Here is a 17,167-nt window from a genome sequence, read left to right on the forward strand (position 1 = left end):
TTACATTTCAGACTGACAAATACCATACCCTGAAGGTTAGAGTGCTGTGACACAAATATATCCTGACAGGGCGGAACGGCGGAGCAGGGGTGGTCTTCAGCTTGGAGACCAGAGTGGAGACAGTTTCGGCTTCTGTAAGATTGCTGAACCATTAAGTTAAAGGAAGAGCCATACATTTAATGAAACTGTTGCTTAAAAAGGAACTATTTTTAGGAAATACACAAATGCAAGAGTTCATTTGTTTAAGTAATGCTCAAAACATTTTCTCAAGTTGATCTAAATGGAACAGAAGATGGATGAAGTTAGGATTTAGCTTGGTTTATCTCGATGTACAATTTAACAGCTAGAAAAGTTACTTTTCAGATGCACAAAACCTGAGTTTCTGTCAACAACCGCAGAATGCACAAGCAAATACAACTTGATTGAGAAGAAACAATTTTTACACTGTCAAGGCTTTGTTTTTGCTAATCTCTATCTAACTCAAAAGCCCTATAAACACAGTTGGAAGGGATCTGTTAAAAATATATCACCCCACCCCTTCAATTAAGGGCTGAGAAGCTTATGACACATCTGAGACATCCAACAAGAACAGGGAAGAAAGACTTAATGTTCCTGATATTTCTAAAGGTAAAAAAAAAAAAAAGGCAGGTTTAAAAAAAACTTAAACCTTTCATGCCTCTGTTAAATTGATTTTAAAGCAAGGACAGTCCCTTACCTTAGCTGTTTCTATTCCTTTGTTGGGCATGTGTAATTAACTGCTTATTTTCACAAAACCTTACTACAACGTAAACATCACCGGCCTGATCATCCGCCCCACCCAGACTGGGCTCCACACCAGAGGAGAGCAACCATCTCCTCGAGGAGAGGAGTATCTGTCCACCAGGGCCGTACCTCCAGTACCGACCTTCTCTGCACCAGCACCGCTGTAATGATCAACAGCTACTCACCCCTTCACCGCGTCTCTCCTAGGAACTGCAATGAAACCTGTTAGAAGGCATAACCCACGTCTAAAACCATGGACAGATGTCCCTTTCTGGTAGGGCTGAAGTTCTCTGAGATGACATTATTCACCCACTTCCCTCCCTTGCGCCTTGGGCGCGAAGCAATTAGCAGAAATGAACCCTGAAGCACTTGGGGAATACGGGAAGGAAGAGTAAGGGAAAAGAGCCAGTTGGGTCGGCTCGAGCCACTAATTTAAAACAATTTAAGCGAGCCTCGCTGGCTTCGCCCCCAGCGCCCACAGGACCCACTGCGCTGGGAGGGCGGCAGGAGGCACCACACGGAGCAGAAAGCACTCGACAAGCAAGCAGGGCCCTGAAGCCCACCTGGCTGTTTGCAGGGTGGACAGCTGCCCTCCGTAAGGCTACCGGCATGTTTTACAACAACTATCCCTGGGGGAGGTGCACAGCCTTCTCCAGGAAGCATTAAATGGAAGCACAGTGCGGGGTGACCATCCCAGCGAGCGGAGAGCCACCCGCGTCACAGCGTCGGGAAGAGATGCCAACAGACAAAAGAGCACAGGTCCTCTCTGCCTCACCAACAGAGGAGACAAGGTCCAGTCCTGCATTTTGTACACAGGCTGACAATCACTGTACGAATCTCTTATTCACATCAGAGATGCATATCCCGTCCTGGCGCAAGAAGCAGACATGTAAATCCCACAGCACACGACACACTCACAGTGTTTAAGGCTTGCAGATGGAGCATGTGCGGGAGAAGGTTTTTCTGAACAAGGAGTGCTGGAGCAACCAATCGGCGCGCGGGGACAACACGGGTCCTGCCAGCGACGGCTCTGAACGCAGGCAAGAAACATTTGCTGTAGCCTGAATACAGAAGTTGTACAGCTGTGCCAGCAAAGTGGTATGTTTATCCTTTAGGGCAGATTTGCTTTCTACAAACAGCCTGCATTAGAATTGTATACACGTGGCGAGAGAGTTGAGCACTTCACTTCTGCACTGAATACATCAGCAAAATTGGCCCCAGATAATCTCTCTTTCCTAAGTTGGGGGGCAGAGGGGACCAGAGAAGAACTGCTACTCATACACCAAGCAATACAATTCGTGTTGCCTGATGCATGCAGCTTTTCTTCTGTTTTAAGCAAAACCAGCTTTTGGCCAAACATAGTATTCACCAGCACACAAACACCTAAGTTTGCTCCAGTTTGTTTGAGCAAGTCTAATGCACGTACTCATACCATGCGTTTATAAGAACGCAAGCAAACCATTCCATTCTTCTTGCTCTCACCCGAGACATGAAGCCTAGCCACTCGGTCTCAGCCTAGCATCAGTTGTAAAGTTAAGAAATGAATCAAACCCCAGGGATTTAAACGTATATATCCCCTTCTTAATTACCTCCCCTTATGCAAGGGATCTGGCTCACCTCTCGCCTAAAGGACTGCGCACAGTCACTGCTCGTTCTAAAGTATATCCAAGGTTTAAATATAGTCTACGACAAAAAGAAATGGTGTAAACAGATAGCAAAAGCAAATTAGTAATTCAGACCTGAGCCAATGAAGTATGGCAAGATGCCAATGCGTCATGGTGCTTTGACATATTTTTTAAGAAGTAATCCGTAACCAGCATTTTTGGAGTAAGCAAAATGGCTCAGTACAAAACTGAAAGCAGGAGGTACACTTTAATAGCCACACTTTTGTTTATGTTCGCTACAGGTTTAAACAATAGCTTTCCTTTGCCGCTTGGAAGACTGCTGCTCAGTTTTCACAGCCATTCTTCTGTCACCTCGGCTAATCATACAAATCCCATCAAACTCCTTACTTAGCCTCAACAAGTATTAGGGCCACGAGTATTTCTTTCCAGTTCCCAGGAGCAGCCGTGTACAGACGCAAGTGTTTGTTCTATTTTTTTTAAGTAAACAACAGGAAATATTTAGGGAAGCAAGAAAATATAATCATCGCTCTGAAAGCATTGTTCTGTATGTGGCCTCGTCTAACATACTTGTCAAAGATACCAAAAGGATGACGATTAAAACAAAAAAGTCTTCATTCTCATTAAAAACCCCGACTTCCTGACTCGCCACTTCCTGCTCTCCTCCCTCTCAGCCTCATCCCATGCCACCCGTGGCAAATCACACTTGTCCTCTTCCTAAAGGTCTTTCGGAGGCACCAAGTATCGCTAAAAATAGTGCTAGGAAGGCCTTAGATGACACACCTGGTGCAGAAACTAAAAATAATCTCCCCTCAGAGCAGACACCCGCTACGGTCGGACAACAGAGGATTCACGAGAGCCGGAGCGATTCGGCAGCCAAACCCGCTCAGCCCCGGCCCCGGCTGGAAGGGCAGCAGCTGCCGACCAGGGCACTAACACAATTCTCCTGCCCGTGTTGGTGAGCGGAGCCCCGGCAGCCGCGGCCGTCCGCGAAGCTTACGAGAAAGGAGGAGGCGAATCGCGCTTTCTCCGCGTAGTTTCCAGCTATCTTTGTTCTGCACGCCGAGGACCTGCGAGGCGTTCCTGCGAGCGAGAGCGAAGCCCGAGACAACAGCGGAGCGGGGCTCGGCGGCACAACAATAGGCGATTTGAGACAGAACCACTCGGAGCAAACGCTGCCGCGGGCTGACCCCGCAGCGGCTGTCACGGCGAGCTGGCCCGAAGCCGGGCACGACCCGAGGGGCCGGAGCTCGAACCGCTGCCCGGTGCGGCTCCCCCCGGGGCTCCCGGCCGTGCCCGAGGCCGGGCGGAGCGCCCCGAGGCCCCCCCCCAGTCCTCCCGCGGAGCCCCCCGGCAGCCGGGCTGCTGCCCGCGGAGCCCCTTTTGTTCTGCTTCCCGGCCGGCGGGGGGGGGGGCGCTAGGACCCGGCCGCGAGGGGAAGGTGCCTACCGCCGCCCGGCTCCCCGCTCCGACCCCGGCTCAACTTCACTTCTTGCTCCCGCGGGGGGGGGGGGGGGGGGGGGGCTCTCCCGGCGCAACGCAGCCTGCGCGCGCCGCCCCCGCCGCGATTGGTGGAGGATAAGGAAGGCACCGCCCCGCCGGCCCGGCTCCGCGCTCCGATTGGCGGAGCGGCGCGTCTGTTAGTTAAAGAACTTTTTCCTCGCTAGCAGGTTAGGTTGAGGCAGCGCTTCGAGCAACCCCCCCCTCCCTCCCCAGTGAGGGGGGGGGGTGGCTCTTAAAGGGGTCGCACCCCGCCGGCGGCCGCCACGGGAGGCAGCGCTGGGCACCGCGTACCCCCCCCCCCGGGAGCAGCGGGACCCCCGCGGCCCCTCCGCTGACCCCGGCCTCCGCTCGCGGCCGGGGAAGGGCCGGCCCGGCTAAAAATAGGCTCGGCGGCCGCTGGCAGGAGGCTCCCGGCGCTGTGAAGCGTGAGTCAGCACGGCGAGAGGCGGGCGGCGCCTCGGGGGCAGCGGCTGCGGGCGCCGCTGGAAACTCGCGGGGCTCGCCGAGGCCGAAAGGAGCGGCGGGGCGCTGCGAGGCTCCCCGGGCGGCCGGCGGCGCGGCTTCCTCCCAGCGCCACGCAGCACAAAAAGGTCGCCTTCCGAAGCACGTTCGTGGGTTTGTAACGGCTGAAGGGGGTCAGCCGGGTGAAGCCGAGGCTCCCGTCTGCGTGGACGTGCTGGGGTTGGTTTGTGCTGAGCAGGGGGAGAGAGGAGAAGTCCTTGCCTTACAGGACAGTCCTCGCCTTACAGGACAGTCCTCGCCTCTAGGGACACGCTGGAGCTGCCTCCCCCTGCTCTAGCTAGGGGCTGTATGGCAACATGGCTATCTGCCTTAACTTTCCCGGTGCACGTTAATCAAGCTCAAACACCTTAGCACGCAGTTGTTCCGCAAGTCCCACCAAAAAGAACAAAAAACACCATCGAGGAGGCCATCTGATTCCTCTAACACAGTCACGTAACCTGTTTGTGCTACCTTCTCTTCTAGAGCGATCTATCGCCCCACAAAGCCAAACCGAACTGGAAAGCAGCAGTTCATACAGCTGTTAGGTTAATGAGCACAAAGCATTGCAAGACTGGAGTTAACTTTAACAAGATTTACATAACTTCCCCTGCAGAACCTAAAATGAGCTGTAAGAACCAGACGTTAACCCTTACACTTAAAGCCCGCGCTGTACATGAGCCAGAACTTTAACAGTACTTTAGGAAGTCAGCCAGTCCCCTGAGGATAACCGTGAGGCCGCTTGCAGGACACTTCTGACCAAACGCTATCGAAGACATCAGATCCAAGCACACAGTTCATGCAAATAAAACGTACCAGTAAAGCGTCCTCTAAGAATCTCAGTAATCAATCTTGGAAAGCTTCAATTTAGAGCACATTAACTTTAGGCCCATAAAAACACAGAAGTCACCAATCTTATCACCAGCGCTGCCTAGTAATGGCAGAGGACATGACAACCCTAAAGTTACTTGTGCTGGTTGGGTACTTTCAAAAGGGAAGAAAAAACACTGTATTAACCTACAACTCTCTGGCTCTTTGTGCTACGAAACAAGTCTAACCACCTGGCAACTGCAACAGTGATGAAAAATAACTTTTATCATTGAACAACGCGACTCATACTTAAGTTAAACAGGCAGCTAGCAGCTCCTTATCGCTACAAGGGAGAAGTTTCACTCCTCTTTCTCCCCATCTTTCCCCTCCCAGCCACGCAGCCTGGCCTACTGCCTTATTACAGCTCTGGTGCTCATCAGACCCTTCCATGCCCCTTCTGACTCAATGATCTGGCAGAAGCTTGGCCAGCTTCTGATAAGCAAGAGCATGGCTCACCCAGAGCATCAGGGGAATGGCAAAGCAGATTCTCCTCTGTTCAAGACTGACCTCCTAGATTTGTTAGTCTAATTTCCTTATAAAAAAAAACAAGAAACACACACACCAAAAAAACACCATAACACTTATTAAGAATGCTCCAAGAGTAATTTGCTACCTTCACAAAATAAATAGAACCCCAAAATTGGTGAAATAGGCAATCAAAACTAGATTCACGGTTAGCCCTGCCTCATTGAACCAGAAATCATGGGTACACACATCTACCATTTCCATGTTGAAAATCCAAATATATATAAAAAATGCTACTCAAGCTGTTATCCCATGCTGAAGGAAACCTAGTGGAACTGAACACTAAAAAGCCCAATTTATAAGCTCAGTTTCTGCACACAAGTAACCTATTTTCCATGAAAACACAGGCACATTTGGGAGGAAGTGCAGAGGCATCATTTTAAGGTCTGGGCTCAAGTTAGGCCTTTGCTACTCTTACAATATCTTTAGTAACGCAGAAAAACATGAAACAACAGATTGCAGCTGCAAGTACACTAAACAGGGAAGCTTTGACAGCAGCATAAAAAAGATTCGGTTTGCTGCCACTGAACTTTGCTCTGAGGACAACAGCAAGAGAGAGCACCTGACTCTCATTTGACTATTGTAATCATGGAGCTAAAAGCCCATTTGTTCTGCAATCTTACATATACAGAAGACAGCAAGTTTGGAGGACTTGACAGCTCAAGAGATCAAGAACAGAGCCTTTCATCTTTAAGTCACCAGTTCAAACAGAGACCAGAATAGTAGCGATCAAAAGCTACATGTGATGGCTGTTCAGGGATTAGATAAAGAGATGGCTACTGGCTCTCCAGTTCCCAGAAGATCCCTGTGAAGCACACCATCTTTCCTCACAGTTTGCACCTGTTTTTCACCGTCTCGAATACAACATACCTTCTGGATTTTGTACATGTTAATAAGTAGCACAGTAACAGAACTGGTGCTTTCACACACTCAACTTGCATTGTAGAAAAGGACTTTACCCTCTCCTTGTCAATTGTGTCAGCATTACAGCATGTGCCGATTTTTTTAAACAATTACAGCTCTGTCTTTTAGATTGTTTATTTATTATTATTAGAGATAGCTTTAAACTGAATATTTAGCTTCCTATTGTTTTTGTATCCTCAGATGTTGCAATACCTGTTTACTAACTACAGTTCCCATAAACTTGCTGTATAAGATTTTTTGCAAGCTTAAAAATTTAAATACACATGAGCATAGGAATTTCAGAACTTTGCCATTTGAGAAACAGCTCTGAGAAGTTGGCAATCATTTTTTAATCAAACCTAAACTAACTGCCTACATAAGGAATGGAATAATAATTCTGCATGATAAAAGAAACGTTCCTTTTTGTATCCTTATACATTCATCAATACATCAGTGTGCAGTCTCTTGAAAGTTAGTGGTAGTCTCTTTCCAGCCTGCTTTTACTTTAAAGAGTCTGCAAGAAGTACCTGGAATTTCAAGGCAGGATAGGCAAGACAAAAACAAGCTCTCAGCATGTGTTGACTGAAGGTTCTGAAGTACAGGTTTGTTGCCCTGGTACGAATACCACTACCAAAAGCAATCTTCTACACTACCCCAGCAATACAAAGTCCCATACTTGCGGTAGCATATTACTTCGTGAGAATAAAGTTGCTGGTAGCAAGCCAAAGTCCTAGAAACTTCAGTATCCTTAGCAGCAACTAAGGAGGCCATTGCATACAAAGAATTCAGCTTGCTACTCTAAGAGTCTAGAGAGTGCAACATACCAGACTGATGAGATTTCAGTAAGCTTGAAGAACTTCCTGAGATTTCTCTTGCTGCTTTGAATCCAAGCTGTACTGCCGCACTGTGATAATCAAATCTGGAAATAACAAAAAAGTACATGTGGTAAATATCAGGTCTTCATCAGAGAGGGCTGGTTAGTTGCCTGGATAGCCGTATTCACGCACACGATATTCCCCTGGAAGTCTGAGCAGCTATCTCAAACCTCCCAAAGGTTAGCTACCCCGAGAACTTATTAAAGGTTATCCACATGTTAAATTCCAACTGCTTCCTTCTGCACAGGGAATAAGCCATTAAGAAAATAGCTTTCATTTTCCCCCCCCTCCTTTTTGTTCCACTCTTATCTCCTGGCTTATAAAGCTGCAAAGCCGTAATGAGTCTTAATCACTCAGCAGTCACCATATTGCTATTATGGCTTTTTTTTTAAAATATATGTATTTTTAAGATCAGAATAGGGAATGACATCTTGTTCAGCTACACAGCTGAGGACTCCAGTGCCAGATGCCACGCATCACCCTCTTCAGAGTACTTGAGAAAGGATCCAGACATTTTGAAAGACTTTTTCTTGTCATCAGGTATCTCTTGGGTAGAAAAAAATGCTGATTTCCACTGAATTTAGCATGCTCCAAGAACATCTATATATAATCTGTAATACTCTTTGTAGTTTAAATCGAGTATCTTGAACACAAGTCAAAGTCTATTCAGTACTTAATTAAAAGAAAAAGGTAGCTGTACAACTACTAACTGCTAAGAAAATGGAGCTGGAAGTTTGTGTACTTACAATTCTCTCAGAAATCAAGCTGATTTATACAGCTATTACAGAAGGACACACCTTCGCAGAAGCAAGGATTACCTTTATCTGTAACCACGGCAACTTTTCACTAGTTTGTGTCAATGCTACTCCCCTCCTGATAACTTGCCACTATCTCTTTCAAGCTATTTGTACAAGGTTTTCTATGTGCCATCTGAGATCATAAAGTAACAAAAACTTGAAGTGTAAATTTATGTTCTTAAACTCTCAAAAGTAGTCTGTAACATGCAAGTTTTTCATCTTTGTCAACAACTCATGATTAGTCGAGAGGTAAGTTAATTTTAATCTGTTATTATTTTAATATGATTCATAGTTTTCTAAGACAAAAGTTATTTTACAAGGATCCTCAGAAATACGTACAGGAGATAGAGAAAGTTCTTTACTGCTGAAGACACTATCTGGAAAGTAGCACAATCAAGGAATTATGCCACTGACGTGTCAAGGATTTGATACTCACTATCATAAGGAACAAAAATTCCCCCAGAACACACTGTTATTTTGGCCAGAACAAATATATACGACGCAAAAGCCAGTCCCCTTGTTCTAGGCCAAGGGATAATTAATATAAAGAACAGGTGTAGGCACCCCAGCACTAACTAAACAAATCAGGCCAAACTCAAAGAGCAAAGCTATAAAAGTTAAAGGAGACACGGGAAAGAGACTAAGGAACTGACATATTTGCTTCCTCAGCCGTTGAGTTACCATCATCCACAGTTCAGAAGAGGATTAGCGCTCTGCGAAAGGAATTATTTACGATGACATCAGACAAAATCATTTGCTTAGAAGCAGGAGGAGGAAGAGAGAAACTGCTTTATTTTTTTTCCCCTGGAGTTCATAGGGCAGCTCGCAAAGCTGCACCCTTCCCTCTGCAGTGTACACAGACAGCCTGGCACAGTTAGGAGGAGGGCACAGACCCTTGGAAGAATGAAAGAAACTCAGCACGCTGCCTGCAACTCTTATGCAATGACACCCATTACAGGGCAAGTCTGAACAAACATCCAGGGAATGGACTTCAGAGCACAACTGTGCGCTTTAAGTCGGTCCGCGGAGGGGGAGAAGGAGCTGCCCTTGGTTTTGCTGAACGCCTCCACCTTACGTCAGCACATTTGGTGGAGGCTTCGCCGGTAGCAGCAAGGAGACAATTATTGCTTTTTATTTTGCAAGGACCCCCCCCCCCCCCCCGTCCTCCGGGGGCTGTGGATGCCTGCAGCCCTTATCTCTCACTCCAGCCTTTTTATTTTCTTTCTTTTTTTTTTTTTTTCCAGAGCCCAGAGCGACTTAAGGTCGGTTAAATTTAGCAGGGCTCCTCGCCGAGCGCCACAACAACGCCGAAAAAGAACTTTTTTTCCTGCTAAAAACACCAAAAACGCTGACGACACGGCGCAGGCTCGACCCCTGCCTTTAACGGCGAGGCTGCACGGGACTCACCGAGGGGCTGGCAGAGCCCTGACCCGCGGGGAAGGCCCGGCCGGCCGCGGGAAGCCCTCACCCCGCCGGGGGGCTGCCAAACCCCTCACGACCCCCCCGACCACCGCCCCCACGACCCCCAGCACCGCCCGGTAGCGGCCCTCAGCCAGCCGGGCGGGCCCGCAGCTCCCTCACAAGGACACCTCTGCCCCGGGAGGGCTCCTGCGCACGCAGCCTGGCGGCCCCGTGAGGTAAAAAAGAAGGAAAAAAAAAGGCAAAAAAAGGTCCCGAAGGAGCCCCCCGCGCCCCGCCGGCCCCGCCGCGCTCCCCTCACCTGCCCGCGGCCCCGCTCGCTCCTCACCAAACTTTTTTTTTTCTTTTTCTTTTTTTTTTTTTTTCCTCTCCGCCTGCCCTCGCCCTCGGAGTGACGCGGGCGGGCGCGGATTGGCGGCGACGGGGGGGCGGCGCCGCGGCTGGTTATGTATGGCGAGGAGACGGCGGCGACGTGAAACGCAGGATGGGATTTAAAGGGGCAGCGGCCTGTCCCGTGTGCTCCCCCCCATCACGTTCCCTTTTCACGTTCCCCTTGGCCTGAGGCGACCGCGGGGACGGGGGGGGGGGCAGGCGGGGACGGGGCACGCAGGGCCCGGGGGCAGCGGCCCCCAGCTCCGGGCACGGAGCTCCCCACGGAGCTGCAGGGTGCTCCCCTCAGGCCGGGCCGCGGCCTGGCTGAGAGGAGCCCGAGGAGAGACCGCCCCCTCACACCTCATAAAATAAAATAAAATAAAATAAAATAAAATAAAATAAAATAAAATAAAATAAAATAAAATGTTGTGTACCGTGTTTTAAATTCGTGAAGGATAAACGCTTGCTGGAATAAAACTCGCTTGCGGGGGCTGGCAGCGGCCTGCGCCTCCCCCGGCCCTGTCAGAGCTTCGTGCCCCCGGGGGAGTCGGCTGTGAGCTTCCAGGCTCCTGATCTACAAAATGTTAAAATGTCACCTGGCCCAGCCTTCTTTGTGCTGCTTTTTTCAAATTAGGGGCTCTGAGGAGGTGCACCGCAGCTTATTTTTACACAGAATGTTTTTATGTTGCACCCACAGTACGGTCTCACATAATTTCTCTGTCAGGGAAGGGTGTGAGGTGAAATTTATGGACGATGGGGGCTCGTAGCAGATAGGGGGGTGGACAGGACTCCAGAGAGATGGAACAAAGCAAATGAGAGCAGAATTTTATCTGTGGATAGCGCAGGGTAGGGGGCCACGAGTGGAGGAACTGGATGAGAGGTCAGAGATGTCAGGTGAGCTGAGGTTGTGGGGAGTTTTGGAGGAGCAAAAAAGCAAGACATTGTGAAGCTCCAGGGCAACAAGGCAAGACAGAGAAGCTGAAGATGGGTAAATATGTTTCTGTTTCCTGCCAGGACAGTTAACAGTGTTCTAGAATTTGTCCTCTCTTTATTGCAGAGGAATTCGAGAATATCCTGAGGAAGGCATTACAAGAGGACACACAAGGATTTCAGCAAAGATGAAGTCCAAGTAGAGATGGCCCATTGGTAAGATCTCACTAATGCCAACGTTGTGAACCCAGCAAACAAATCCATAAACTTGGCAAAAGGGCTTAATAGCAAGAAGTCCCCCAGTTTTTTTTGTTTTGGATATCTCAGCTTGGATCAACACCAGAAAATGCTGGTGCAACCAGCGTGGAAATGCTAACAGTTTTACGGCTATTTTAGTAGAGGTTATTCACACTTGGCTGTCTTTGCTGATGCAATAAGTCCTCCAAATGCCAAGTTGCATGAACAGAAGATGACCTGCATTGCATGTGGGTATCACAGCATTCCCCACAACATTATTTGGAGTGCTTTCATGGTCTTGGCAGTAATCACAAGGAGCTGTGGGGAGTGATGATCACATTCCTCCAAGCCTGTCTATGGTTGTCTCTTCTTTAAAAAAAATCTTAATGCCTTTTGTTTCATCTTAGACTACTTTCTTTGTGCCAGGTTTCACCTCGTCATTAGAAATATAGATGCTTAGTAGAAGGGTAGAACATTTACAGTGTCTCTTTAGAAAAAGGCCAGCTGAATCTTTTGCAGTTGTGAACAACCAACACAACAGCTGGCAGTACAGCAGCGGGAATAAAAAGGGAAATTCAGACAGTGAACAAGATGGACACCTCCTGCCAGGAGTTATTGACCAGCAACACATGGTGGAACAAATGTTAACTTATGGCATCAAATGTCAAGGGGGGGACAGCAGCATGTTCAGATGTAATCTTCCTTGATTGTGTTTGAAGCTCATCAATTTTCTGATGTGCTAAAATGAGAAAGCTTAGTTATAGTAATGCTGGAGTAAGTGGATTTCTTGAAGCATTCAAAATCAGTATGTTTGGAATGGTCAGAAGCTGCCGCAACTCAAGACCCAAACAGCTGGGAAATGGGGAATGCAAAGCTGCATGTCATCTGCAGAAGAAGAGCCTGTAGTCAAACTGTCTGAGGGAGAAAAAAAATCATGAAAAAGATGACCACATTTATTTTTGATGTAGAATAAAGTGTGGAGGTTAAAAAATGAATGTACATCTTGAACAACTGTGAATGGAAGATAAAGAAACAGCATTCAATTTTCTCATTTGAGGACCTTAAGATCAATAGGCTAAAAATCTTGCTGAATTCACATAGGTTATGGGGAGAGGGAAGTGTCTGATCAGAGAAGTGACTGTTAGCACCCAGAGAAGGGCCTCCTTGACTCAGAAAGGGTCAGAAATCAGCCAAAGAGGTTGGAAAGTTGAAAGTGAACCTGAGCCAGCAAATGAAAACAGAAGATTGTTTTTACTAGAGCACTGCAAAGAAGTTAGAGGCTATTTATCCACCTTAAGGTGATAGGAATAGTTTTGATTTTTAAGAATACACAAGCATTGAGCAGGACATAGGGTGACTAGAAGCATGTGGAGCTTGATAGGCAATGCATGGAGATGAACATCCCAACTTAATTCTACCAGGCATGATTTTTCTTTGACAGAGTAGTCAAAAAGAAGCTCCAGACTTTTAAGAAGGTAATCCTTGGTACAAGCTGAAACATCTCAGAGAGGGGTGAAAGATTTCACAGGTATGCTGGTGATTTGATGACGTATGGCAAGATGGAACAACTACTTCACAACTTATAATGTCACAACTGAAAGTGTTTAATCTCCTTGACCTGCATTATTTAAATGTTTGTCGTACTTTAAGTTTCCCATCACCTTGATATCTCAGCACAATTTTTTTCATATTCTTAAGGGCCATCTACCTCTTTAGAAAACGTTGGCAAAAAAATCTGAAATAAATTTCCTCTTCTAATTTTTACCCCCTTCTCCCAAAGCCATTTAACCAATGTGCCAGCACAGAGGACTTTTTTCTTTGGTTCCTTTTATGTTTCCTTCTGCTATAGAAGGTTGTTATTTCTTCTTTTGCTAAAGCTTTAGAAATCACCTGAGGAATCTTAGTAATGTATTCATTTTGAGGTAGATTTATCTTCAGAGGCAATAAATAGAAAGTCTCTTCTTCACTTCAGTGGGCTTTGGATCAGGTGTTTAGCGCTAACATCATTTCAGTCCTTATAACCTAGTTGTTTGGGGCCCAGCATGCAGCTCCTGAGACTGCTGAGAATTTCACCATAGGCTTTAATGAGAGAGGAATTGGCCCCTACTTCCTGAGAGACAGCCTGTATAAATCCAAAAGAAATAAGCACAAGACTTTCTTGAACAGCTGAGGCTTCAATGAGATTGATTTCATTCTGAATCTCTCTGGATTTTTTTCCACGGTCACTCTGACCTCTGTTCCACACCTTACAATAACAGGATGAGTTGGAGTTTCAGTGATCCAGACCTACTCAAAATTTGGCCTAGCAGTCCTTTGGCAGTTCCCTTTAATGAGTAGCAACGCCAGCTCTCTCTTTCAATGCCCACATTCAGAAAATTGTAGAATTAGAATCCAAATCCTGCTTGTATTTGGAAGCCCAGAATGCCACTGACTTCAAGGGGGTTGTAGGATTTTAGCCAAGAGCAGAAATTGGCACAAGATCTTTTCAGATTCCCTCATGCTTCTGTTTATATGATGTTATCATCAAGAACTAACAGCATGCTTCACGCTGCATTTTACTTTTAAATTATATAAAGGGTATCTACTGTGCTGATGTTACATAGTTTGCAAGAAAGATGCACACATGGAAATGAAAAAACACTGATTACCATTAGGATTTCCAGCTTTCAGCATTCATTTTCCAAAACAACCCAGAGACTCTTTCTCACCAGAAAAAGACAGAAATGAAAAATCCCATTTCTTGGCATTTATTTATGACATTCTGGAGTCTTGTTTATTAAGTCTGTTATTAAATAGTCATAATAATAATAATAAATATTTATTAACACACAAAAAGTTTGATACTTTGCTTTTCTTCTCTATGTACTGGTTTCCCAGTCGGAGTCCCTCCCTGAATAAAATTAATCTTTTTCTGCCTCTCAAGGGGTGGGAGCGGAGAAGGAGCTCTAGGGAAAGCTGAATGATCACAAAGGACAACAGGAGAAAACAAAGTACATGTTGACTGTAAGAACAGGTAGGTGGGATGGCAGGCAAACACATCTGACAGTGCCCGCTGCTGCCTGAGAGCATCCAGGCAGGCAGTAGAGCCAGGTCTGTGCTGCCCTGCCCAGAGTCACAGCGCCAGCCTCAGAGCCACAGCTCCTTGATACCACTGGAGCTGGGGAAGGGACCTTGGAGCAATCTAGCTGCTGAGCATCTTTCTTGAGTAGGAAGGAGCATAGGATGGAGGTCCTCCATGGAGCAGAGCCCCGTCTGCTCAGCATTGTCCAAAACGAAGCAGATTGTTTTGCTATGCTATTACAAATCTGGGAGCCTCCTTCTAGATAGCCCTGTTTAGAAATCCAGGATGGGGCCTTTTAAAACCTTAACAACTCCCTACTTAAGCTTTTAATATCCACGTTAAATAGATCATTGAGTATGGCCTGGTATTCAGGAGAACAGTGTGCCATTCTTGGCCAATGAGTAACTTCAGGCGCAGAAATTATTTGGTACCTCTGTGCTTTTTTTTTTTTCCTCCTGCATCTGCTTTGTCTATGTAGATAGTGGAGGCTTTGAGGAAGGGAGCGGCTCATGCTCTGCGTGTTTAGTCATTAACACAGCGAATGCCAGCCTCACTGAGAGCCTCTGTGCTCCTCAGTCCTACCCTCAACAGCAGCATCTTAACACGAGGGCCTCTGTATGTGCTTGACAATCACCCTGCTGCTGAAACAGGGGTTTATTATTAATTAGTTTAAACCCCAAATCTGGAGCCCTATATTCTGCAACATTAAAATATCCATGTACCATGCTTGTGGAAACCCTTGCACAAGTAGGTCACTGTACAGAAAACCCATAGGCTACCAACTGTGAGCACAAAGGGACCAGAGATGCTCCAACAGGACGTCAGAATTCCTTCAGCCACCAGGAACCAAAAACCTCTGTGCACACCGTCTGGCCCTACGTGGCTCTGTTCTGGCCCTCACAAGTCGAGGGAAGCAAAGGTGCTGCCATCAGTGCAGCACTGTGGGGTGATCCCTTCCCAGCACAGCTCCTGCGGAGGCGTTGCAAGCCAGCAGGACTGAGTGCATCCCTGAGGCCAATTTTTTGCTTTTGCAATTTTCGGTTGCCTCCGTTACATGTAGCGGAGCTCTTAGTTAATCTTGTGTCACTGGACTTTTGGATTTAGAGACAAAGAAATGGCTGGCCTGCTCTGTGTAAATAATCCTGGTGCCTGGCCACACGTCCCGGCGTCTAGAAAGCAAACAGCACACTTGACGTGGCTGTCAAGGATCTAGATACAAACGGTACAAATGACAAAAACGTCTGTTCATCCATCTACCTGCCTGTTTAGGAATGCCAAGAGCATCAGCCTACGACGGGTTTGACACTCTTGTTTGTTCTGTTACTGTCCATCTGACCTTGCTATTTCAGACAGGCTATTTGTCAATGCCAGAGGAATCTGCTGCAACAACAGAGGGAATATCCAGTGTCGGTGTTCTCCAGCTTCTTGATACAACCACCTCATTAGAGAAACTGAAGCATTGCTTTGATTGCTCAGAACGAAATTGGTTGCTTTGCAAAAATCTCCGAGCAGTTATTCACTTCTTGTAAAATTATAATGCCTCGAGTCTTTTTTCTAAAGCAGTCTTGGATAGCTGGAATGACTTGAAATTTGCAACCAATAAAAAGTTTTACAGCAGAGCAGATCTGATCAGTGTTTCCCTAAGCGAGACAATTAATCTTCTCTGTCAAAATGTCATCAGATTTTGCTGGATTTGAAAACAATAAAATGTTTTACTGGAGAGAGTAATAAAACAGGACATTTCCATAGACTCACAGATGTTTAGAATGCATTTGAGATTTGTCTATTTTCTTTAGGAAATTTGGAGCTGAAAGTCTTAATACACCTAGAACACACATTTTGTCCTATAATAGCCAAGTAATTTGTCATGATCAGCTTTGAGCTTTCTCAGGCTTTGGTGGGGGACATCAAAGCTGAAATAGGATGGCTGGTATTCTACCTAAGGAAAGAAACCAACAGACGTAAAAAATTGCATCTGTAGCCTGTGTGAGGATCACAATGACAGAGAACCCAGGAACACTAGAGGCCTGTCCATCCTCATTCCCATCCTGTCCCTGCTACATTTTATAAAACTAGATCTGGTCCAGCACATGTAAAGTTTAATTTACTTTGATCTGAAGAAAGTCTTGGTGCCCTTTACTACATTTTAACATCTTCTGCACTGTACAGAACATATTAAAAACACACACGAGCAACTTACCAGTGTTCCACAGAAAATGCCCTTCCTGAGCAGAAGTGCACACAGAGCCAGGTTGAGGCTTTGGATCACTGATGAGTCTAAAGTTGAAGAGGGGGGTTGTCCTAACATCACACTTGTAGGAAAATTCACGTTGCCTGTAAACTGCTTAGCAAATGTTTCTTTATGTGCATCAGTCAACGGGGAACTTCAGCCGCCTGTGATTCCTGCTTCCTTCCCCATGATCCTTCCCCCTCTTCATCTTTCTCCCTCTCTGCTGCTCGCTTTCTGCTCTCCTGCTGCCCTACGAAGTGTTCGCTGCTGAGTAGTGGGATTATGGCAGAGCTGATAATCCGGAAGGTTATGACATCAGAGCACTCCATCCCACCCCTTCCAGTTTTCTTCTCTTTGCTTGTCTGCCTTTACTGCTTCTCCTCTCCTAAAAGAGAGGAAAACTGGGCCATTAGAAAGAATGGCGTTACCATTCTGGCATTATCTTCTCTTCTGGTATTACCTCTGCCTCATTTGCATTCTGTCCTTGGCATCCAGTGGATGTGTTGGTCGAAATACACGTCACACACTGACAAAATGCATCTCCGCACGTTGGTGTGAACTGT

General features: G+C 46.7%; 1 protein-coding gene across 8 annotated transcripts in view; it reads right to left on the reverse strand.

Moving 5' to 3' along the window:
- Nucleotides 1-16,595, reverse strand: part of ZFAND6 (zinc finger AN1-type containing 6) — a 44,084-nt gene extending 27,489 nt beyond the window's left edge. The window contains exons 1-2 of one of the 8 annotated variants that reach the window (XM_040569483.1): nucleotides 16,575-16,595; nucleotides 7,508-7,602 (exon numbers count right to left, since the gene is read on the reverse strand). The gene's annotated coding sequence lies outside the window, so the exon portion shown is untranslated. Of the gene's footprint in view, nucleotides 1-28; nucleotides 1,090-2,379; nucleotides 2,446-3,167; nucleotides 3,655-3,833; nucleotides 3,998-7,507; nucleotides 7,603-8,694; nucleotides 8,786-9,008; nucleotides 9,068-10,075; nucleotides 10,209-16,574 lie in introns of those variants that run through there. The other 7 variants (XM_040569481.1, XM_040569476.1, XM_040569480.1 and 4 more) reach the window with 7 other exon arrangements.
- Between the last annotated feature and the right edge of the window lie 572 nt (nucleotides 16,596-17,167).

This window comes from Cygnus olor, chromosome 11 (genome assembly GCF_009769625.2).
Source record: "Cygnus olor isolate bCygOlo1 chromosome 11, bCygOlo1.pri.v2, whole genome shotgun sequence".
NCBI classification, from domain to species: domain Eukaryota; kingdom Metazoa; phylum Chordata; class Aves; order Anseriformes; family Anatidae; genus Cygnus; species Cygnus olor.